General features: G+C 44.0%; 1 protein-coding gene across 2 annotated transcripts in view; it reads left to right on the top strand.

The window, feature by feature from the left end:
- LOC126412497 (transcription factor Adf-1-like) overlaps nucleotides 1-25,107 on the top strand; it is an 88,242-nt gene that overhangs the window by 21,398 nt on the left and 41,737 nt on the right. Inside the window, exon 1 of one of the 2 annotated variants that reach the window (XR_007575299.1) lies at nucleotides 21,421-21,546. The exons of the other annotated variant lie outside the window; for it this stretch is intronic. The gene's annotated coding sequence lies outside the window, so the exon portion shown is untranslated. Of the gene's footprint in view, nucleotides 1-21,420; nucleotides 21,547-25,107 lie in introns of those variants that run through there. 2 annotated transcript variants of the gene reach the window in all.

Here is a 25,107-nt window from a genome sequence, read left to right as displayed (position 1 = left end):
GCTTAATCCGCGCGGTCCCCACAGCATTCCACGCCAGCTCGCCCCTGCCCGTGCCGATGATGGTCGCGCAGCGCACAGCTACTGTCCCGCCAGGTCACCAGGCAGCCAACTCTTGTGCCAGTCCGGTACAGCTCCGGTACAGTGCGTTAACTGTAAGACGGCAGAGTTGTGAGGGGAGAGGAGGAAGCAAGAAGCAAGCATTGGCTGGCGAGGGGAGGGGAGGGGAGCCGTTGGGCGGGGGGGGGGGTTAGGGGGGTACAAGGCACGCCTACCAGTTGCAGCGCTGACACTACTACAAATTGCGCGTCATGCTTACACGAAAGGCTTGTAAGTAAAACTCGCTTTAAATGTTGTTCGTAAACGAAACTAAAATCGTCATGTACATTAAAATATATATATATAAATGTATGTATGTTTGTCTACTATGCGCTCACAAACCATTCATCCGATTGCAATGAAACTTTGGTGAGTTGTTCTCCGAACGCCCGAAAACAGTAATGGACAATGTTTCATCAGTTAGGTCACCGTTGTATGCGTAGCGCAATTGATTAGACAGCCGGCACGGTAGCTCAGCGTGTTCGGTCAGAGGGTTAGCAGCCCTCTGTAATAAAAAAAAAAAAAAAAAAAAAACTGAGTTAACCGATCAAAGACGAACTTAAACGGATGTCTTACGACGTCCGCCCCGAGCAAATACAACGAACGAAAACGAACAAAATGAGAATTAAAAATTAGGTAAAGGCTTGTCACGCAGCGGACCCGCGTTCGATTCCCACTACTCGCATTTTTTTTTCATTTTATTTCATTCACCGCAATGTTAAACTATTAATTATAAAATTTATATGTACTTAAACAGGTCATATAGTATAACGTAACTGTCAATTTCTATATATAAAAATGAATGTATGTATGTCTGCCCTCTGTGCGTTCCCAAACCATTCATCCGATTGCGGTGAAATTTTGGTGATTCCTTCAAAGTGATCGCGAACAAAATATCTGAAATGAAAACTCACCTTTTCTTGCCAGGCGTTTGTGGTGATACGCCAGGATAATTCTTGGAAAACTGTTTGAATCTTCCAATGCTACGCATGCTTTGTCCTGTGTATGTAGCAGCTCTCACTGATGATTTGTAAATGGGGTGAAGCAGTTTTTTCTGCTCCCTTTCCCTTTCGCAGCATTCAATCACACGCAATATAATTTTGCGAGCATCGCTACGTAATACTGGTTTCCTTCTAACCGTAGGCCTACCGGTAGGGGTTGTTGACGACTCCCGAGATGGGCCAGCAACTGCCTCTTCACTCATTTTGATAATGTTTAGCACAACTGCACAATAAAAACACGCACAACAGTACAGCGCAAAACAATAACGAAGCAGACGACAATGGCTACCTTGTACAACAGTCAGCTACGTACTGTTGGCAGCAGTCGAAACTGCGTGCCTACCGAAGCCACCCGACGTTTATCGACTTCTGCCGATTCAGGACTAGGGAGAGGTCTGCCATCTAAAAGTTTACACACTGTACTTGACAAGAAAAGTAGTTTGAAGTGGCCAAACCGAGGACAGGCGTGTTCATACGAGGGTCAGTTCCGAAGTCATGCACATTGCGCATGCGCGACAGTGATCAATTTGAAATTCTCGTCACTTGTGAGCGAGACTTTAAGTGTGACGGTCGTATATACAGAGTGGTCCATTGATAGTGACCGGGCCAAATATCTGACGAAATAAGCGTCAAACGAAAAAACTACAAAGAACGAAACTCGTCTAGCTTGATGGGGGACCACCAGATGGCGCTATGGTTGGCCCACTAGATGGCGCTGCCATAGGTCAAACATATAAACTGCTTTTTTTTTTAAATAGGAACCTCCATTTTTTATTACATATTCGTGTAGTACGTAAAGAAATACGAATGTTTCAGTTGCACCACTTTTTTCGTTTGTGATAGATGGCGCTGTAATAGTCAAAAACAGATGGTTCACAATTTTAGACGAACAGTTGGTAACAGGTAGGTCTTTTAAATTAAAATACAGAACGTAGATACGTTTGAACATTTTATTTCGGTTATTCCAATGTGATACATGTACCTTCGTGAACTTATCACTTCTGAGAACGCATGCTGTTACAATGTGAACACCTGTAAATACCACATTAATGCAAGAAATGCTCAAAATGATATCCGTCAATCTCAGTGCATTTGGCAATAAGTGTAACGACATTCCTCTCAACAGCGAGTAGTTCGCCTTCCGTAATGTTCGCACATGCATTCACAATGCGCTGACGCATGATATCAGGCGTTCTCGGTGGATCACGATAGCAAATATCCTTCAACTTTCCCCACAGAAAGAAATCCTGGTACGTCAGATCCGGTGAACGTGCGGGCCATGGTATGGTGCATAGACGACCAATCCACCTGTCACGAAATATGCTATTCAATACCGCTTCAACCGCACACGAGCTATGTACCGGACATCCATCATGTTGGAAGTACATCGCCATTCTGTCATCCAGTGAAACATCTTGTAGTAACATCGGTAGCACATTACGTAGGAAATCAGTATATATTGCATCATTTAAATTGCCATCGATAAAAAGGGGGCCAATTATCCTTCCTCCCATAATGCCGCACCATACATTAACCCGCCAAGGTCGCTGATGTTCCACCTGTCGCAGCCATCGTGCATTTTCCGTTGCCCAATAGTGCGTATTATGCCGGTTTACGTTACTGCTGTTGGTGAATGACGCTTCGTCGCTAAATAGAACGCGTGCAAAAAATCTGTCATCGTCCCGTAATTTCTCTTGTGCCTAGTGGTAGAATTGTACATGACGTTCAAAGTCGTTGCCATGCAATTCCTGGTGCTTAGAATTATGGTACGGGTGCAATCGAAGTTGATGTAGCATTCTCAACACCGATGTATTTTAGATTCCCGATTCTCGCGCAATTTGTCTGCTACTGATATGCAGATTAACCGTGACAGCAGCTAAAACACCTACTTGGCCATCATTTGTTGCAGGTCGTGGTTGACGTTTCACATGTGGCTGAACACTTCCTGTTTCCATGACGTAACCATCCGGCGAACGGTCCGGACACTTCGATGATGTCGTCCAGGATACCGAGCAGCTTACATAGCACACGCCCGCTGGGCATTTTGATCACAATAGCCATACATAAACACGACATCGACAATTTCCGCAATTGGTAAACGGTCCATTTTAACACGGGTAATGTATCACGAAGCAAATACCGTCCGCACTGGCAGTACCACGTACTTATACCTTGAGGCTATTACAGCGCCATCTATCACAAAGCGAAAAAAGTGGTCCAGCTAAAACATAAATATTTCTATACGTAGTACACGAATATGAAATAAAAATGTGAGATCATATTTAAAAAAACACAGCTGATATCCGTTTGACCTATGGCAGCGCCATCTAGCGGGCCGACCATAGCGCCATCTGGTTTCCCCCTTCAAGCTAGACGAGTTTCGTTCTCTGTAGTTTTTTCGTTTGATGCTTATTTCGTGTGGCCCGGTCACTATCAATGGACCACCCTGTATATTTCGCTACCTGTATTTTAGACCTGTTGCCTTCAGAATATCAAATAGAGTATTCCTGTCGACATTATCACAAGCCTTCGGCCGGCCTCGGTGGCCGTGTGGTTCTAGGCGCCACAGTCCGGAAACCGCGCGACTGCTAAGGTCGCAGGTTCGAATCCTGCCTCGGGCGTGGGTGTGTGTGATGTCCTTAGGTTAGTTAGGTTTAAGTAGTTCTAAGTTCTAGGGGACTGATGACCTCAGATGTTAAGTCCCATAGTGCTCAGAGCCATTTGAACAATTTTTCCAAAACCTCCTCAAAATCTACGAATCCCATAGAAGTAGATTTGCCTTTCCTTAACTACCTTCTAAGATAAGTCGTAGGGTGAGTATTGCCTTGCGTTTTCCTCCATTTATCCGGAATCCAAACAGACCTCCCCCAAGGTCGGTTTCTACCATTTTTTCCAATCTTCTGTGAGGAATTTGTGTTAGTATTTTGAAACCATGACTTATTAAACTGGTAGTTCTGTAATTTTCACACTTGTCAGCAGCTGCTTTCTTTGGAATTGGAATTATTGCATTCTTCGTGAAGTCTGAGGATATTTCGCCTGTCTCGTACATCTTGCACACCACATGGAAGAGTTTTGCCAAGGCTGGCTCTCCAAGGTTGTCAGTAGTTCTGACGGAGTATCGTCTACTTCCGGAGCCTTGTTACGACTTAGATCGCGTCCACTTCCATTTATATAACAACAACGTCTCCCTAGTATAGACTCTCTTTATACTTCTTCCACCTTTCAGCTTTCCCTTCTTTGCTTAGGATTGGTTTTCCAGCTGGGCTCTTGATATTCATACAACTGATTCTCTTTTCTCCAAAGACCTCTTTAATTTCCCTGTAGGCGATGTCTCCCTTTCCCCTAGTGAGACATGCTTCTAATTCCTTGCATTTTTCCTCTAGCCATTCCTGCTTAGCCGTTTTGCACTTCCTGTCAATCGCATTTTTTTAAGCGTTTGTATTCTCTGCTTCCCTTGTTGCATTTTTATATTTTCTCCTTTCATCAGTTAAATCAGTATCTCTTGCGTTATCCAAGGATTTCTACTAGGTCTTTTCTTTTTACCGACTTGATCCTCTCCTGCCTCTTAAAGGTACCTATTCATCTTTGACTACACTCCTCTCCCCTGTTCTAGTCAACCGTTGCCTAACGCTCTCACTGAAACTCCCAGCAACCTCTGGTTCTTTCAACTTGTCCAGGTCTAATCTCCTTAATTTTCTACCCTTTTCCAGTTTCTTCAGGTCCAATCTACAGTTCATAACCAATAAATTGAGGTCAGAGACCACATCTGCCCCTGTAAATGTCTCACAATTTAAAATGTGGTTCCTAAATCTCTGTCTTATCATTATATAACCAATCTGAAACCTTCTGGCTCCTCCAGATCTCTTCCACGTATACAACCCTCTTTTATGATTCTTAAACCAAGCGTTAGCGATGATGAAATTATCCTCTGTGCAAAATTCTGCCAGACGGCTTCTTCTTTCATTCCTTTCCCCCAGTCCATATTCACCTATTATTTTTCCTTCTTTTACTTCTCCTACCGTAGAATTCCAGTCTCCCGTGACTATTAAATTTTCGTCTCCCTTCACTACCTGAATAATTTCTTTTATCTCATCATACATTTCATCAATTTCTTCATCATCTGCGGAGCTAGCTGGCATACAAACTTGTACTACTGTGGTGGCTGTGGGCTTCGTGTCTATCTTGGCTACAATAATGCGTTCACCAAGCTGCTCACAATAGCTTACCCGCATTCCTAGTGTCTTATTCATTATTAAACCTACTCCTGCGTTACCTCTATTTGATTTTGTATTTATAACCCTGTATTCACGTGACCCGATGACCTGCTCCTCGTGCCACCGAATTCAGGAATTCCCACTATATCTAATTTCAACCAATCCATTTCCCTCTTGTAGCCCACCTGCCCGATTAAGGAATCTAACATTTCACGCTCCGATCCGTCAAAAACCAGTTTTGTTTCTCCTGATATCCTTCTGAGCAGTCATCGCTCGGTGATCCGAATGGGGGACTATTTTCCTCCGGAATATTTTACCCAAGAGGACGCAATTATCATTTAACCAAACAGTAGGGCTGAATGCCCTCGGGAAAAATTGCGGCTTAGTTTTCTCTTGCTTTCAGCTGTTCGCAGTACGAGCACAGTAATCAATTGTTTTCCACCACAATGATATCGACATTGTGAAAATCCGTTACTTCCTCGAGTTGCTCACTCCCAGTTCTTATGTCAGACTTACCTCCATCTCGTTTCGGGCCTATAACCATGAATTTTGCCTTCTAGGTCTTCATTTGTAATTTTAGTTTTGTTATCTCTTTATTTAACAGCTTAAGCATTCAATTCAGTTCCTTTTCCTGAATATGCCGCTATTGCAATGTGATCAGCAAATCTGACGCAGTGAATATGTATACCATAGATTTTGATTCAAGTCGTCTTTTCTTTCATTGTTATTATTGCCTTCTCGATGAACAGCTGTATACTAACGATAAATCTGTAAAAACGTCGTATCTTCTGTCTGCCTTTGAACACGTTAATCTCCAAACCTACCAGACGAATTTTTAAGGGTTTTTTTTTTCACGGGTAACATCAGCATACCTAGAGGCACCGTATAGGCTATATTTCATCAAAATCGTGTCATAGAAAGAAAGATATTCATATACAACCTAATATAAAAATATATGGATGCATGTAATGTTCCATATCTCCTACAAAGTCACAGAACCAGTTTTAACCAGTCTTGGTACACATACAACTTACTGTCTGGGAACAAACGCTGGGGGGGGGGGGGGGGGGAGGGGGGAGGAGAGGTGAAGAACCACCTACTTACCAAAGGTGTAAGGGCGGACAAAAAAAAGAAGTGTAGATCACGACCGGCGAATATCCAAATTTTATTCATGCATCATTTAAAAACGAGGGTAGGCCCTACCTATTGACTTGCAAATGGTTCAAATGGCTCTAAGCACTATGGGACTTAACATCTGAGGTCATCAGTCCCCTAGACTTAGAACTACTTAAACCTAACTAACCTAAGGACATCACAAACCCCAGGCCCGAGGCAGGATTCGAACCTGCGACCGTAGCAGCAGCGCGGTTCCAGACTGAAGCGCCTAGAAGCGCTCGGTCACAGGAGCCGGTTAGTAACTTGCGACAAACTTCACATGTAATTTCAAATCTTTACGGAACTTTTTCTGACTGATACCCCCCGCCTAGTGATGAAAGGAAAAAAATTATCGCTACATTTGTGTTGTTCATTTTCGCATCAGGCTGACGTTTTAATTTATTACTTTTTTACTACTAACTGAATTCGCAACACATTTTTAATTTTTCAGGCAGTGTTTACATATATCAGTGAATATACCTGCAAAACTATATAATTGTATGACACATAGTTCTGGATATATAGGGTTATATATACTTAGATGCGTGAAAAACTGGCGCATCACGCATGATGTTTAAATTTATTATTATTAACTTGCTGAACCGAAAGAGATAAAATTTGGTAAGGCTATAGCTTGAACCCAGAGGAAGAACATATGCTAATTTAGAATGTGTATAGTACAAGTTCGTTATTGATTTGAGGAATATTACGCGAATCAGGGGAAAATATTTCCTCTTTGACTTTTGTATTTATCATATTCGTGAAAATGCTTTTCTTGGCTGATAAGTTCTATGTGATACGATCCAAAGTCATGAATACAATGCTTGTACAATCTTCAATGTGTTTAATCCGTACTTACATACCATTTGTTGCATAATATACACGTAGCATAATTATAGCTACTATGCGCTCTATCCAGTATTTGGGAGCACTTAGTGATTTGCTAAAAGCTTTATTCATAATTTCCAGTCTTCACGAAAACTTTTCGTGCTTAGAACCCCCACAAAATAACAGGAAAAAAATTATCGCTTACTACATTTTCGCTGTTCATGCGGAAAAACTATTTCATCAAGCATGATGTTTTAATTTGTTACTTCTTTGCTACTGACTATATTCATGACACATTTCGCAGACAGACTGAACATACTTGCAAAATTATGTCACTGTACAGCACATAGAGCAGGAGAAACATCATAATCACGGATGCGTCAAAAACTGCTGCATCTTTCATGACGTTTGAATGTATTACTTCTTTGATGCTACTTCTGCTCACAACACATTTAGCACACAGTATTCACGTAAATCACTGAATGTACCTACGAAGTTATATCATGGTACGCCACAGAGAAAGATGGAGAAGGCGATATACAGAGAACGGAAAGAGGAGGAGATGTTCATGGAGAGGAGATGGGCGAAAAACGGAGCAGGGGAGAGGTTCAAATGGTTCAAATGGCTCTGAGCACTATGCGACTTAACTTCTGAGGTCATCAGTCACCTAGAACTTAGAACTAATTAAACCTAACTAACCTAAGGACATCACACACATCCATGCCCGAGGCAGGATTCGAACCTGCGACCGTAGCGGTCGCTCGGCTCCAGACTGTAGCGCCTAGAACCGCACGGCCACTCCGGCCGGCGCAGGGGAGAGGGGCAGAGAGAGGGGGATGGAGGAGACTGACTAATAGAACTAAAATAAATACACACATCAAAAAAAGTTTTGCAACACCTCGGTTCCGAGAGTTCCGGAACCTGTACAGAAAATTGGAATAGAGATCAAAATAAACTTCATTTCCGCCCTTTTTATTGCTAATGAAAACCACATATTGCATGTTGTACCACCATACAGCCACACCTTCAGAGGTGGTGGTCCAGTTTTCTGTACACACCGGTACCTCTTAATACCCAGTAGCACGTCCTCTTGCATTGATGCATGCCTGTATTCGTCGTGGCATACTATCCACAAGTTCATCGAGGCAGTGTTGGTCGAGATTGTCCCACTCCTCAATGGCGATTCGGCGTAGATCCCTTAGAGTGGTTGGTGAGTCACGTCGTTCATAAACAGCCCTTTTCAATCTATCCCAGGCATGTTCTATAGGGTTCATGTCTGGAGAACATACTGGCCGCCCTAGTCGGGCGACGTTGTTATCCTGAAGGAAGTCATTCACAAGATGTGCAGGATTGGAGCACGAATTCTCATCCATGAAGACTAATGCCTCGCCAGTATGCTGCCGATATGGTTGCACTATCGGTCGAAGACTGGCATTCTCGTGCCGTACAGCCGTTATGGCGCCTTCCGTGACCACCAGCGGCGTACGTTGGCCCCACCCAATGCCACCCCAAAACAGCAAGGAACATCCACCTTGCTGCACTTGCTGGACAGTATGTCTAAGGCGTTCAGCCTGACAGGGCTGCCTCCAAACACGTCTCCGACACGTCTGGACACTTCCCTTGTTCAAAAAATGTTCAAATTTGTGTGAAATCTTATGGGACTTAACTGCTAAGGTCATCAGTCCCTAAGCTTACACACTACTTAACCTAAATTATCGTAAGGACAAACACACACACCCATGCCCGAGGGAGGACTCGAACCTCTGCCGGGACCAGCCGCACAGTCCATGGCTGCAGCGCCTAGACCGCTCGGCTAATCCCTCGCGGCCACTTCCCTTGTTGAGAGCCCTTCCTGGCACGAAGTAAAGTAACAATGCGGACGCGATCGAACCGCGGTGTTGACCGTCTAGGCACGGTTGAACTACAGACAACACAGGCCGTGTACCTCGTTCCTGTTGGAATGACTGGAACTGATCGGCTGTCAGACCCCCTCTGTCTAATAGGCGCTGCTCATGCATGGTCGTTCACATCTTTAGGCGGGTTTAGTGACATCTCAGAACAGTCAAAGGGACTGTGTCTGTGATACACCCACAGTCAACATCTGTCTTCAGGAGTTCTGGGAACCGGGGTGATGCAAAACTTTTGTTGATGTGTGTACATACCTGGGCAACTACGGGTACTCGGCTAGTGCTAAATACGTAACGTAATACTGGACACCCCAGTCCCACTCCCCTATTAATTTTTGCTTGTTCCTGGCTGCCATTAATATCCATTTCAGTACTTTAACTTCTGTATGTACTCAGAATTAACCGCCTGTCCCTCCAGTAACGTGTTACTTTGTGCAGTGCTTTAAATAGTAACCTCCAAGTGACGGACATGTTTTGGCCCTCCTTTTGGTATTCATGTGACAAAATGAAGAGCTCAGAACTGAAAACGCCAGACTCAGAAGAGAACTAGCGGTTGCAAACGCACCAGATTCCCAGTAACGCGTTCAGTGCCTGGAACAAGAAATAGCGAAACTCAAATCCGAAAATCAGAGACTAAAGTCAGTAATTAAACCCCTCTCACTCTCATTTGCAGCGGTTGCGGCTGCCGGTCCGATTGCAAACCCTAAAAGCAAAGTACAGGAACGCATTCAACAAACGAAAGCTTAACAGTCCAGCACACTTTTCTTTCAATCAGAAACCAACCAAGATGCGAGAACCATTACAGATACCATCACTTAAACAATTGTCCGCAGCTCGTGGTCGTGCGGTAGCGTTCTCGCTTCCCGCGCCCGGGTTCCCGGGTTCGATTCCCGGCGGGGTCAGGGATTTTCTCTGCCTCGTGATGACTGGGTGTTGTGTGATGTCCTTAGGTTAGTTAGGTTTAAGTAGTTCTAAGTTCTAGGGGACTGATGACCATAGATGTTACGTCCCATAGTGCTCAGAGCCATTTGAACCATTTGAACTTAAACAATTTACCCCAAGCACGACAAATTAAAAATAAAATCAATCAGGTCAACAGCAAACACCATAATAATTGAAACAGAATCATAAGTAGACAAGAAAAAGATAACAGAAAAAAAACACAGCTTAAGGACATAACGTGTGAAGAACCCAAGAAGTTCAAAGCCCTGCTGGCAGTGCACCATGCCTCAACATATTTAACTGACCAGGAATTGTTAGAAGAGCTCTACGAAATAAACCTGAGTGGACACATTACTAAGACGAGTTCGATAACTAGGTTAAAATAAAATTTAAAACAGGACCAAAGGGCAAAAGGACAGTAAACTGTATTCTAGAAGTGTCGCCAAGAGTACGATTACTGCTGTTTCAAAAACAACGGGTTTTTGTTCAGTTTGAATCTTTATATAAGACTTTGTTGCTGTACAAAAGTGTTTTAACTGTTGGGGCTTCGATCACCCATCGAAGCGTTGCGACAAAGATCCAGTATGCGGGAGATGTGCTAAAAGCGGGACACAAAAAGTCAGAATGCAGGCAGGAGAATCCTGTAGGCTGTTTACTATGAAAACACAGAAGCAGAACGTGCGATAAGGCAGGGGCGCGGGGGGCAGACTGTCCTACATATAAACAGCTCTACGAAATACAAATAGAGCGCACCGAGTACGATGTTCTGGACAACGTCCACTAATAAGGAATGCTACCATAACTGTCAGAAACCTACCCCCCTAACACACGCAGGAACAGACGCAACTAATAACACAAACAGGTAAAGGTACAAATCGCCGTCGACTAGGATGACAAGCTGGCGGCGAGCCGTTGCCTGGCGGCATTACAACCCTCAAATGCAGATACCAATACTAATGTAATGCCTCATTCCTGGGAGAAATTACAGTGTAGGTACTTAAGCGTTACCGACTATATAGACGATATGTGCATGCAGGATGCAATTGAATATGAAGTTGCCAGGCACCTGAAACATCACGTTTGATTGGGCCATCTTCCAGGCTGGTCTCCTTTTACGAGTTGACGAAATGGAAGACGAAATATTGTGAGTTAGTACAGAGAAATATAACGACGTCCTTGAACATCCTGAGAATGATGTCACTGAATTCACATGAAATCCAACACCACAGGCAAACACAAAGACAATTGCACACTAGCCGCGCAACGAGTAGAATATGATACAACCAAATGTAGACCCTATATTACACCAGTTCGTTTTGTTTACGGGGGTAGCTCACACAGTCACTACGAAAAACAAAACAGTAATGTAGCTGAACAGAAAGACACATTCTGCACTGGCACAACACCATACACAAACACCCCAGAAACTGACAAAGAACAGACACCTTTTACGAACAAGTCCCCGGTAGAGATCAAAGACAACACGTCTCTACCAGGGGAAATGCTCAGTGAAACCACATCAAACTACACACTACCAGAAACCATAAAGCACGAAAGACGTGCTGCACTACAAAATTACTCGAAATCGGAGCAACAAACAAACAGTCAAGAACACCAAACAGACACAATCAAGGAACCCAAGGTGAATACCGGTAATTACGTAAATTACGAAAACTTGTAAGTTAACCTACGGCTTAGCAGACTAGAAAACATGGATATATTTCAAACAGCTCTTAGCTTTGTAATACAAACTAAGCATGAAAACGGGGATAAATGGTTCAAATGGCTCTGAGCACTATGGGACTGAACATCTATCTGTGATCATCAGTCCCCTAGAACTTAGAACTGCTTAAACCTAACTAACCTAAGGACATCACACACATCCATGCCCGAGACAGGATTCGAACCTGCGACCGTAGCGGTCACGTGGTTCCAGACTGAAGCACCTAGAACCGCACGGCCACAACGGCCGGCAAAACGGGGATAAAATCGGCTTTCCAACTACAGAACAAACTGACAGGATCATCCTAAGAGTTGAAAATCTGCCAACGAACTCCAAAGAACTATTTAAGCTTTTAGGGGAGGCATGTGCGCGAAGGGTAGAGGGCCTAAACCTAAAGAAGGTATACAAGGACTTCGTGAGAGCACATGGACGTGTGTTTCTGGATTTTAAAGAAACCACACCCAAGTGTTTTTCCTTCATTAGATATCCCTTCTGAAGGTAATACAACTAAATTGCCAGGGCAGTAACGCGCTTCAGTCCGGAACCGCGCGACCGCTACTGTCGCAGTTTCGAATCCTGCCTCGGGCATGGATGTGTGTGATGTCCTTAGGTTAGTTAGGTTTAAGTAGTTTCAAGTTCTAGGGGACTTATGACCTCAGATGTTAAGTCCCATAGTGCTCAGAGCCATTTGAACCAGGGCAGTACCCTAGTAAACATGGAACTACATAGGCTCTTAGAGGAAACAAAAGCAGACATCGCTTGCGTTCAGGAACCTTTTCTGCGAGGCGGGAAGATTTCAGGGCTCCCCTCACATTACATCACAATAGCAGGAACACCAAACGCGAAAGCCGCGATAATAGTAGTTAATAAAAACCTCATAGTAACACAGATCTCCCAGTTTTGCTCTTAACACACTGCCACAGAAGAAATAACAGACGGACAGGATATATGGATCATGTCGTCTATTTACGCTCAGTACTCGAATGACATAGAACCTTTCTCAGACAAAATAAAAGACATTGCACGACACTCAGAAAGAGAAAGGCTGCTCATTCTAACTGATATCAACTCAAAATCCCCATTGTGGAACTCAGGTAGATCTGACAACAGAGGGCAACTAGTGCTTGACGTGGTAAATGAATGCAACCTCTTTATACTGAATAGGGAGGGTCAGCCACCTACCTACCGCGGAGACGCAGGTGGTGTAAGTAACATAGACCTTTCTCTGGGGAACGCCATATTTCTTCCACTAGTGAATGCATGGAGGGTATTAGATAGAGCCACACACAGCGACCACAACGCAATCGTCATAACTACGGACAGATATATCAATACACATAACATGGACCATGAAAGCAGCATTTACTCATAGGAAGAACCGACTGGTAAAAAGTTCGAGATATTGTTGAGGCGTCGTCATTACACACTGTTCAAGGCAGTATAGATTACAAAACGCATGTACTGACAGATGCCCTGCAAAGAGCACAGGAAGCAGCTGTATCACAGGCAAAAACTGGGTGAGGACAGAAACAACCGTGGTCGACAGAACCGGCAAGACTAAGGAAGGACTCGCGGGACAATAGAAAGTTCTACCAGCAAGCAAAGACAGATCCTGAAAGACAGATAAGACTTGATCTGTATCGTGACGCTAAACAGAAATACCAAAAACAACTAAAGACAACAAGGCAAGACTAGTGGACCAATTTTGTAAAACCCCAGCTACAGAACGACATCCGGGGACAATCATTCAAGATAGAAACAGAACGAGTTAAGACACCGACAGTTCTGTCAACACTAAAAGAAACTGACGGCACGATGACCAGAGGATGGAGAAGCACAGCAGAATATCTTCTGAACAGGCTCCTCCCAGATGACGACCCCACACAAGACGAGCGACACCACGCTGACCTAAGCGAGAGCATGAGGCAGCCATACATCAGTGACAGTGCAACCATACCATTTGCGCAATTACTAACATCTTCAACGAGGCACTACTAACAGGCAGAATTCCAAACCTCTGGAAAACTGCTAATGTAGTAATAATGAGGAAATCACAAGACAAAGAACCAACAGACCCCAAAACGTACCGACCGGTCTGTCTCTTAAACACTCTCGGCGAGGTACAGGAAAGGCTCCTGTGTGACCGTTTACAATCGCACAGACGCCTCCTCGGCCTAACGCTCCATCAGTTCCGCTGCAGGGAAAGTAGATCAATAGAAGACCAAGAACTGACAGTTACAAATAGCTTCAACGACAAATACGCGGTCGCCAATCGACATAGCCGGGGCTTTTGACAACTTGTGGTGGCCGTCCCTCTTCGCCAGGTTAAGGGAAATGAGTCTATCAGCTTCCCTCTACAATAGCCTCCTCGACTACTGCAGAGGCAGAGTGGCGGAGTGGAGGGCTGGTACACGGAAGGTTGTCAAGAGAATAGCAAAGGAATGTCCACAGATCTCGATCTGCGGACCAATATTCTGGGATATCGCAATCGAGCCCTTGCTGAATACCCTGGACAATGACGACAGTGTAAGAGGTGTTGTGCTTACGCAGATGACCTGCTCGTAGTGGTGTCGGCCAACTCGAGAGCAGCACTAGAGACAAAAGGCACACAACTGCTTCAGAAAAATTAACAGTTGGTGAAAAGAAAATAAATTAAAAATAGCTCCCAAAAAACTGTATATTTACTGCTCAGAGGGACACTACAGAGGAATCCAATTCTAAAATTAGACAGTACAAACATACAGAGGAAGAAAGCCACACGTTATCTCGGACTGCATCTTGACGAAAAACAGACTTTCAACCATCATATAAAACTGACAATTGACAAAGCCTCCAAAATTATGCACAAACTAGCAAAATTAAACACAACTCAGTACAAATTACACTACTGGCCATTAAAATTGCTACACAAAGAAGAAATGCAGATGATAAACGGGTATTCATTGGACAAATGTGTTATACTAGAACTGACATGTGATTGCATTTTCACACAATTTGGGTGCATAGATCCTGAGAAATCAGTACCCAGAACAACAACCTCTGCCAGTAATAACGGCCTTGATACGCCTGGGCATTGAGTCAAACAGAGCTTGGATGGCGTGTACAGGTACAGCTGCCCATGCAGCTTCAACACGATACCACAGTTCATCAAGAGTAGTGACTGGCGTATTGTGACGAGCCAGTTGCTCGGCCACCATTGAGCAGACGTTTTCAATTGGTGAGAGATCTGGAGAATGTGCTGGACAGGGCAGCAGTCGAACATTTTCTGTATCCAGAAAGGCCCGTGCAGGACCTGCAACATGCGGTCGTGCATTATCCTGCTGAAATGTAGGGTTTCACAGGGATCGGATGAAGGGTAGAGCCACGGGTTGTAACACATCTGAAACGTAACGTCCACTGTTCAAAGTGTCGTTAATGCGAACAAGAGGTAACCGAGACGTGTAGCCAATGGCACCCCATACGATCACACAGGGGGATACGCCAGTATGACGATGACGAATACACGCTTCCAATGTGCGTTCACAGCGATGTCGCCAAACATGGATTCGACCATCACGACTCTGTAAAAAGAAATGGGATTCATCCGAAAAAATGACGTTTTGCCATTCGTGCATCCAGGTTCGAGTACACCATCGCAGGCGCTCCTGTCTGTGATGCAGCGTCAAGGGTAACCGCAGCCGTGGTCCCCGAGCTTATAGTCCATGCTGCTGCGAACTGTTCGTGCAGATGGTTGTTGTCTTGCAAACGTCCCCATCTGTTGACTACGGTATCGAGACGTGGCTGCACGATGCGTTACAGCCATACGGATAAGATGCCTGTCATTTCGACTGCTAGTGATATGAGGCCGTTGGGATCCAGCACGGCGTTCCGTATTACCCTCCTGAACCCACCGATTCCATATTCTGCTAACAGTCATTGGATCTCGACCGACGCCAGCAGCAATGTCGTGATACGATAAACTGCAATCGCAATAGGCTACAATTCGCCCTTTATCAAAGTCGGAAACGTGATGGTACGCATTTCTCCTCCTTACACGAGGCATCACAACAACGTTTCAGCAGGCAACGCCGGTCAATTGCTGTTTGTGTATGAGAAATCGGTTGGTAACTTTCCTCATGTCAGCAAGTTGTATGCGTCGCCACCGGCGCCAACCTAATGTGAATGCTCTGAAAAGCTAATCATTTGCATATCACAGCATCTTCTTCCTGTCGGTTAAATTTCGCGTCTGTAGCACGTCATCTTCCTGGTGTAGCAATTTTAATGGCCAGTTGTGTACCTATTAACACGGTAAGGACCCACCGCATTGCGATATTTGAATCCATTGCATGCTTCGCCGCAAGTGCTTGGACTCACAGACTGAACATACACACTAACAAGACAATTGCAAGACGAGGTCAACGTAGCGTACTCCTGAGAATGAGCGGAACGTTCAACACCACGTCACTAGAGGCACTTTGCGGTGTGATGGGTGTTGTGGATTGGCAAGACAGCCAACCCACTATGAGAGGAAGCCGAAAGGCATGCGTTTATGCTCACGCAGGCTGGCGTGAGGTCTGGAACAGGACAAGGAAATATGAACCTAGAAAAACGGACGCAGATGGTGGAAATACTTCACTTTAATCCATAACTGGTGAACATCGCTCTTGACGGTACATGTTTTACAGCATCAATAGTAACTGGTAATGGCGCCTTGCTAGGTAGTAGCTAATGACGTAGCTGAAGGCTATGCTAACTACCGTCTCGGCAAATGAGAACGTATTTTGTCAGTGATCCATCGCTAGCAAAGTCGGTTGTACAACTGGGGCGAGTGCTAGGAAGTCTCTCTAGACCTGCCGTGTGGCGGCGCTCGGTCTGCAATCACTGATAGTGGCGACACGCGGGTCCGACGTATACTAATGGACCGCGGCCGATTTAAAGGCTACCACCTAGCAAGTGTGGTGTCTGGCGGTGACACCACAATGGGTACCTGCCCTATAGACATAACAGTACGTTATAGAACTGTACTTTACTGGCTTAAGAGGGACAGGCTCGATAAAGTCACCGAAATTACGGGAACCAACATTATTAACGAAACACAGCCGGCCGGAGTGGCCGTGCGGTTCTGGGCGCTACAGTCTGTAACCGCGTGACCGCTGCGGTCGCAGGTTCGAATCCTGCCTCGCGCATGGATGTGTGTGATGTCCTTAGGTTAGTTAGGTTTAAGTAGTTCTAGGTTCTAGGGGACTGATGACCACAGCAGTTAAGTCCCATAGTGCTCAGAGCCATTTGAACCATTTGAACCATTTGAATATTAACGAAACACAAATGACACAATGGCGGATTCAAGCATGGCAGAGGGTGTGCGATGCATCCGAAAGGGGTCGCCGAGTACACTTTTTCTTTCCTGATGTACGTGAAAGACTACAACCGAAACATGTCACCTCAAGCCGGGGGTAGTGCATTTCCTGGCAGACCACGGGCCGTATCCGGTACATTTAAACCGTATGGGACTAACTAACGATGAAGTATGCGTATGCGGAGAAACTGGGACGCCAGAACTCGTCACACTGCTGTGGAACTTGCTAGCACAAGTGAGACCTATACAGAACGACAATGACATCACCAGAATAATACGTAATCCCGATGACTGGAACACAATAAATAGCGCAGCCGATATTGTATCTAACACTCTGCACGAAGAATACAAGCGCCGAAACTCATATGGAAGGAGGCGTAGACAAACACAAACAACACAACAAACACGACCACAGATTCCGAAATTGAGGAAGGGACACTAAATGAACATGACTCAGAAGGGATCAACAGGTAAGGGACCAAAACCAACAATGCATGACAATGCATGTCACAATACAGTCACAAACAACACAACAGTCATAAAACAAATAAACACCGGCACCACATACTAAGACTGTAGTAGTAAGATAATGTCGCTTGGGAGGAGAAGGCGCGAAGAACTTTTATTCCGAGGCTCCTCCTCCCCAATGACATCCTGCATAGTGTTTAAAGTATACTGCACACAAGTAGTAACGTAATGCTCGTCTTACTGTGTGCAGACAGAAGTATATTCGCTTCTCTATTCAAAGCTACAATCAATGAATTTTACATGTCAGTAATGTATTAAGTTATGTAAGGAATAATGCATTCAAGTTGCAATGAACTATATTCTATTTCTACTAACAAATTACAAACTTAAGTGAATTTCTCATGTAAAGCTGAAATTCATGTATTCGATGTATGAAGTGCTCAATCAGTATTTAATCTGTATAATCTGTGTAAACATACATTAGTACAAACCATTTCAGATGAGAATAGCTCGGAGTTGTACTGAGACCTTCTCATCTGAAATAGAAACAGGCCATTATCAGCCAACATGCTACTTAGACTATATTACACATCCAATACAGCATATGACTTCCTTCTACATACTGCAACTATTTTCACCACACTTATTGTATTACATTTTCCTTTTTTATTTTTCTTTGACATTTGCATTATATAAAGTATATTCTCATCATCTAGGTAGTAACAAATTATATGGAATCATTTTAACAATTGTTTAGCACTCAATTCGCTATAACCTCAGAGAAATCTTGATATATTATGTTCTTTATATTATTTTTTAAAAAAGCATTAACAACTGTATACCAATAAGATTGTAACAATCAGAAGTCTTTGCTGTTAGATTCAGAAGCATCCGACCCACCTTACATTACAAGGCGGTGGGTTACTCTGTACTGCTAATGAAATAAATAAATAAAATAAATATTCATGTGATAGTGTTTCATTAAGCCCATATCTCGTACGGCGCAGCACCAAACTATAAATGTTTTATTTATTTCCTTTATTGTAATTGCCTTAAATTATCATATTATTTATGTGTACTAACATGTAACGAAAAACTGTTATGTAAATTGATGTGTAAGAACCATGAAGCGTTAACAGCAGCCGAAATCTTCATCCGCCTCCACATAACAGAAGAAGTGTAAAAGTAAATACTCATTACAAAAAAATTGTTCAAATGGCTCTGAGCACTATGCGACTTAACTTCTGAGATAATCAGTTGCCTAGAACTTAGAAGTAATTAAACCTAACTAACCTAAGGACATCACACACATCCATGCCCGAGGCAGGATTCAACCTGCGACTGTAGTGGTAGCTCGGTTCCAGACTGTAGCGCCTAGAACCGCTCGGCCACTCCGGCCGGCATATTGAGTTGTAATATTACTCGCAATTTATGTGTTATACTCGTCAGCCAGAACGTTAGGATCATCGACCTACTATTACACTACTGGCCATTAAAATTGTTACACCAAGAAGAAATGCAGATGATAAACGGGTATTCATTGGACAAATATATTATACTAGAACTGACATGTGGTTACATTTTCACGCAGTTTGGGTACATAGATCCTGAGAAATCAGTACCCAGAACAACCACCTCTCGCCGTAATAACGGCCTTGATACGCCTGGGCATTGAGTCAAACAGAGCTTGGATGGCGTGTACAGGTACAGCTGCCCATGCAGCTTCAACACGATACCACAGTTCATCAAGAGTAGTGTCTGGCGTATTGTGACGAGCCAGTTACTCGGCCACCATTGACCAGACGTTTTCAATTGGTGAGAGATCTGGAGAATGTGCTGGCCAGGGCAGCAGTCGGACATTTTCTGAATCCAGAAAGGCCCGTACGGGACCTGCAACATGCAGTCGTGCTTTATCCTGCTGAAATGGAGGGTTTCGCAGGGATCGAATGAAGGTTAGAGCCACGGGTCGTAACACATCTTAAATGTAACGTCCACTGTTCAAAGTGCCGTCAATGTGAACAAGAGGTGACTGAGACGTGTAACCAACGGCGCCCCATACCATCAAGCCGGGTGATACGCCAGTATGGCGATGACGAATACACGCTTCCAATGTACGTTCACCGCGATGTCGCCAAACACGGATGCGACCATCATGATGCTGGATTCATCCGAAAAAATGACGTTTTGCCATTCGTGCACCCAGGTTCGTCGTTGAGTACACCATCGCAGGCGCTCCTGCCTGTGATGCAGCGTCAAGGGTACCCGCAGCCACGGTCTCCGAGCTGATAGTCCATGCTGTTGCAAACGTCGTCGAACTGTTCGTGCAGATGGTTGTTGTCTTGCAAACGTCCCCATCTGTTGAATCAGGGATCGAGACGTGCCTGCACGATCCGTTACAGTCATGCGGATAAGATGCCTGTCATCTCGACTGCTAGTGATACGAGGTCGTTGGGATCCAGCACGGCGCTCCGTATTACCCTCCTGAACCCACCGATTCCATATTCTGCTAACAGTCATTGGATCCCGACCAACGCGAGCAGCAATGTCGCGATACGATAAACCGCAATCGCGATAGGCTACAATCCGAACTTTAACCAAGTCGGAAACGTGACGGCACGCATTTCTCCTCGTTACACGAGGCATCACAACAACGTTTCACGAGGCAACGCCGGTCGACTGCTGTTTGTGTATGAGAAATCGGTTGGGAACTTTCCTCATGTCAGCACGTTGTAGGTGTCGCCACCGGCGCCAACCTTGTGTGAATGCTCTGAAAGATAATCATTTGCATATCACAGCATCTTCTCCCTGTAGGTTAAATTTCGCGTCTGTAGCACGTCATCTTCGTGGTGTAGCAATTTTAATGGCCAGTAGCGTAAAATAAACCCATCCAGGCGATAGCAGCGTCACCTGGCGAGGAATGACTGCTAATCACACGCACGGAGTCATGTACAAGGTAACAATCGTCTACTTGTGGAGCTCCCTTAGTGTTGTTTTGGCGCTGACGACGTTCGCGAAAGCGACATTCAAAGCTGCTGTGACTTATGAAGCTGACGTCATCCTGCATTTCGTCACAATCCTCTCCAATGACCATCTTTCACGATAATCAGCACACACTTCCGTTCGCGTTGACACAGCGGATGACTTTTTCTCTTTCCGCTGTATGCGGTATAAATCTTTGCTATGGTGCCTCTTGAAACCGCAAATACTTCGGCTCCTTTGATTACGGAAGCACTTATCATACGATCAACAACAATTTGTCCACGTTCGAATAGACTGAGCTCCGATATAGAGCACTCACAGCTGCACAGAACACTGTTCTGAGCACGTCGGATACTTGTTACGTATTAAGGACTTTGCATGGGTGCCGTTGTGGTCGAATACAACAGCGCAACCTGCAGGCTTGCCTAGCATCTGCATTTTTATGTTCCAGGAAGCAATTCTCATAGTATTACCGATTTGTTTGTCCACTCCCTGAGTATAACAGCTTTTAAAAATCATGGACGTGTGGTGTGCACCAAGATTTTTATGCCTGCTAGCTAACGACGTACTGTTCAAGCTACTTGCAGAGTAATAATATGTTCGAAAGAACATGCACCACGCATTTGTATAAAGAATAATGAAAACTTGAGCATCTGCGTAGTGGCTATACACAAAAACGTCTTCCGTATCGTTCGTTCCCGTGTTATTCAGCGTAGGACGTGGTTACGCGGCGCTAGTTGCGTCGTCCTCTGGTAGGAGCGCTGCTGTAGCTTCCCTCGGTGCATCAAGAGCTTGTGGGGCGCAACGAGTGCATCACAGGGGCATCTGCAGCCACTCTGAGCAAGTCGTTCCCTCGCGAGCTGCACAATGTCGTCTCCGTGCTGTGATGTTTGCAAGGGTACGTACACATCTCTGTTCACGTAATGCTCATGCCTAAATTGCTGGCTCGTGCCTGTTTTTCTATTATCAGTTTATAAATATCGAACGTTTAGCGGGACTGGCGGTTTTTATCTCACCCACCGTTTACTACAAACAGATGCTACCATTTATTTTCAGCAGTAGCTGTATAATATGAATCATCCACGCCACTATCAAACCACGTTATTTCTTTCCTTTTTTTCTGTATCTTAAGCCATCTGTAACTCTTTCACTTGCGAACCTTTGATATTCCTTGAGCGCAGAACTGTTATTGTTCGAAATCTGTTTGATATTACTGATCATTTCTGTGATTAATGTATTTTAATTTATATACTTTCAAATTTCTTGATTTCATTGTTGCACGTATATGATGATAATCAAACGTGAGTCATGAAATAGCTTTTGTCCTTTATTTTCACATTTCATTGATTACCTATATTTTTGCCGTTTACGATATCCAGTTTTTCATTAAAATCATTGTGGTGCATTGTCAATGATAATTCACTGCAAAGCGCTGATTAGGATGTTATATAAAGATTGTTGTAACTTGAACTAAAATAACGTGGGAAGGCTGTGTCGTTAAAACCCGTAATCTTTGTCATAAGGACTAACTCAAGATACACGGTTTTACTCTGTGTGGACAGAAAGGGAAAGTGTATATTTCTTTTCGTTCCTTAAAGGAATGGAGAGGGTTGGTGTGACATTGATATTGAGTCAAGTAGCTTCTTCGTAATGTTATTAGCCAAATACTTACTAAAAAAAACGGTACTACAATGAGTTCGACCCACGCATCGAAAATTTAATGAAAATTCAAAACCGTAAGTAGATGATACACGTAGGCTGTCTAACAATTCAGCAGTCATATTCTAATACTGGCATCAATATTCTGACCCTCTGACGCGCTGTTTGCCCAAGACAAGAATTTCTTTTTTCCGCGAGTCATGTGCCGCCTATAGTTCCTACTTGCGATAACGTTTATTTTTCTGTATTTACAATCTAACTCACACGTTGCTATTTCTATTCTCAACTGGACTCCGAAGTAATTTAACTAGCAATAATATAAGAGGGAGCAATGCGCGGGACTCTCCACCTCCAAATCAACACTTACTACGTCTAATAAAGACCGCAGCGACACATGGAAAGCTACACATTCTGTAGGGGTTCAGTATAAACCTTCGTCGTTCAGTTAATGCGTGTTTTTCCATCGCCGCCTCGTGTGTCGGCAACGCACCGGCGGAGTGTTTATTGATTTCCTCCCACGCAAAACTGACCTAGCTCACCGCTGCCACGTGTCTTGGGAGAGGATCGCACAAAATATGTATTTACTGCTGAGCAATAAACGTGGTTATACGACGCCTATCGATTTCCATCTTCCCATGCTACATGCTCCAATCGCCGCTGGTAAACCGCTTCACCGAAGCTGTTTGAATGAAACATAGAAACATTACAGTGTATACGCTAATTGATAATGAAAACTAACGCAGGTGAAAGTATACGATAACAGCAAACTCGTTCCACTAAACGAGACACTCGCAAGATTGCTGTGAATATGTTGTGACGAACCGCTTCTGACTTCGGCATGGAATACTGGCCCAGGCAGTACAAATATATCTGAAATGTAAACTTTTCGATTAAGTCCACATCTTCTGTTCTTCAGTAGCGCTACAGCACTTAGTGAGCTTCGGCTTCTTCAACAATCTTCCTCCACACTTCTCGATTGTTTGCTGCTCTTTTCCACCCCCGGACTCCCATACTGGTGATATCCGTTATTGCCTCGTCGATCCATCTTCTTCTAGGTCTCCCTTTTCGCCTAGCTGAATGGATCACACCTTTCATCATTTTCTTTGGAATGTTATCCTCTGCCGTTTTCTCAAAGTGTCGTACCCATCGTATTCGCTGTGATTTCACAAATTTCACTATGTCCTGCCTTGTATTAACTCCAGTATTCGGCACTGTAGCGTATTCTCCAGCCTTCTTCCTTCCTTATTGGCCCATTGATTTTGCGTACGGTAGTATTTTTCGCTCAGCGGGCACTATGTCCTGCCTTGTATTAACTCTAGTATTCGGCACTGTAGCGTATTGTCCAGCCTTCTTCCTCCCTTATTGGCCCACTGATTTTGCGTACGGCAGTATTTTCCGCTCAGTGGTTCTTAGTGCATTTTTATCGTGTTCTGTCAACGTCCATACCTCTGACCCGTATGTGCTAACTGGGCGGACTAGGGAATTATATATTTGCAGTTTTGTTTTTCTTGTAACAAGACTATTTTTGAAAAGCTGCATATTTGCAAAGTAAGATCTGTTTCCTGCTTGTATTCCTTCCCTTATAGCCTTTCCAATACTGTTATTATTTGTTGTTAGGGCTCTCAAGTAGTTAAAAGAGGACACTCCTTTGAAGCATTTCCCATTGATGTTTAGGTTTTTAGGGGTTCTTCTGGTCTCAGATTGTGACATTACCATATATTTTGTCTTGTTTTCATTTACTATGAGGCCAATTTTTAAGGCTCCTGTTTCCATTGCCCGGTATGTTTCTAGGAGTGTATTGGTATTTCTTCCTACTATAGCAATGTCATCAGCGTATGCACATATCTGGCTAGTTTTCGTAAATATGGTGCCTCTTTTGTTGATTTTATTTACTACACTATGCAGGGCTACATTGAATAGGACAGTAGAGGGACTATCACCTTGCTTCATACATTTATTAAAGTCAAAGCTTTCACTTGTTCTGCTAAGGACCTTTACTTTTGCTCTTGTCTTTGTCATTATCATTCTGACTAGTCTTATTAGTTTAGCACGTATACCAACTGCTTTCAGTACTCTATATAGTTCTTGCCGATTTATGCTGTCAAAGGCTTGTGTGAAGTCGATGAATAGGAAATGCAGATCTATATCGCATACATAGAACTTTTCCATCATTTGTCTTATCACAAATATTTGATCAGTTGTTCCCCTGTCTGGTCGAAAGCCACATTGATATGTCCCTAGTATGCCTCCTGCACACTTCTGTATCCTTTCGTTTAATATACTTGTGAAGATCTTATAAGCTGTTATACCTCTATAGTTTTCACATTCTGTTCTGTCCCGTTTCTTATTGATGGGGTTTATTATTTTAATTTTCCAATTATCTGGCATAGTAAACTTTTCGATTAAGTCCACATCTAACTGGGCTCAAATTTCTACCATGGCCGCTGGCTGGGGAGTGAGGTATAAGGCGCGATCAAAAAGTTTCCGTCCTGAGGACGTCACTCCTGCGTATATGCAACGCAGGCACTAGTCCGATTCGGGTATATAAACACCGACATACAAGCGAGGGATTAGTGTGGCATTTGTGTTTCCAGCATGTGTACGGAAATGACGAAACGTGAATTATGGCGACCTTATTACCAAATGCCTCCAAACAGGACAAACAATGGTAGACACCCTACAGAGAATGAAAAATGTCTATGGGGTAGCATGTCTGTTGAAAAGCACCGTTGTGGAATGGTGCGCCAAGTTCTGTGCTGATCGAGGTTCGACACAAGACGCCAGCCGATCTAGGAGGCCA

Source organism: Schistocerca serialis, chromosome 7, assembly GCF_023864345.2.
Source record: "Schistocerca serialis cubense isolate TAMUIC-IGC-003099 chromosome 7, iqSchSeri2.2, whole genome shotgun sequence".
NCBI classification, from domain to species: domain Eukaryota; kingdom Metazoa; phylum Arthropoda; class Insecta; order Orthoptera; family Acrididae; genus Schistocerca; species Schistocerca serialis.
This window is presented reverse-complemented; position numbering and strand designations above follow the sequence as displayed.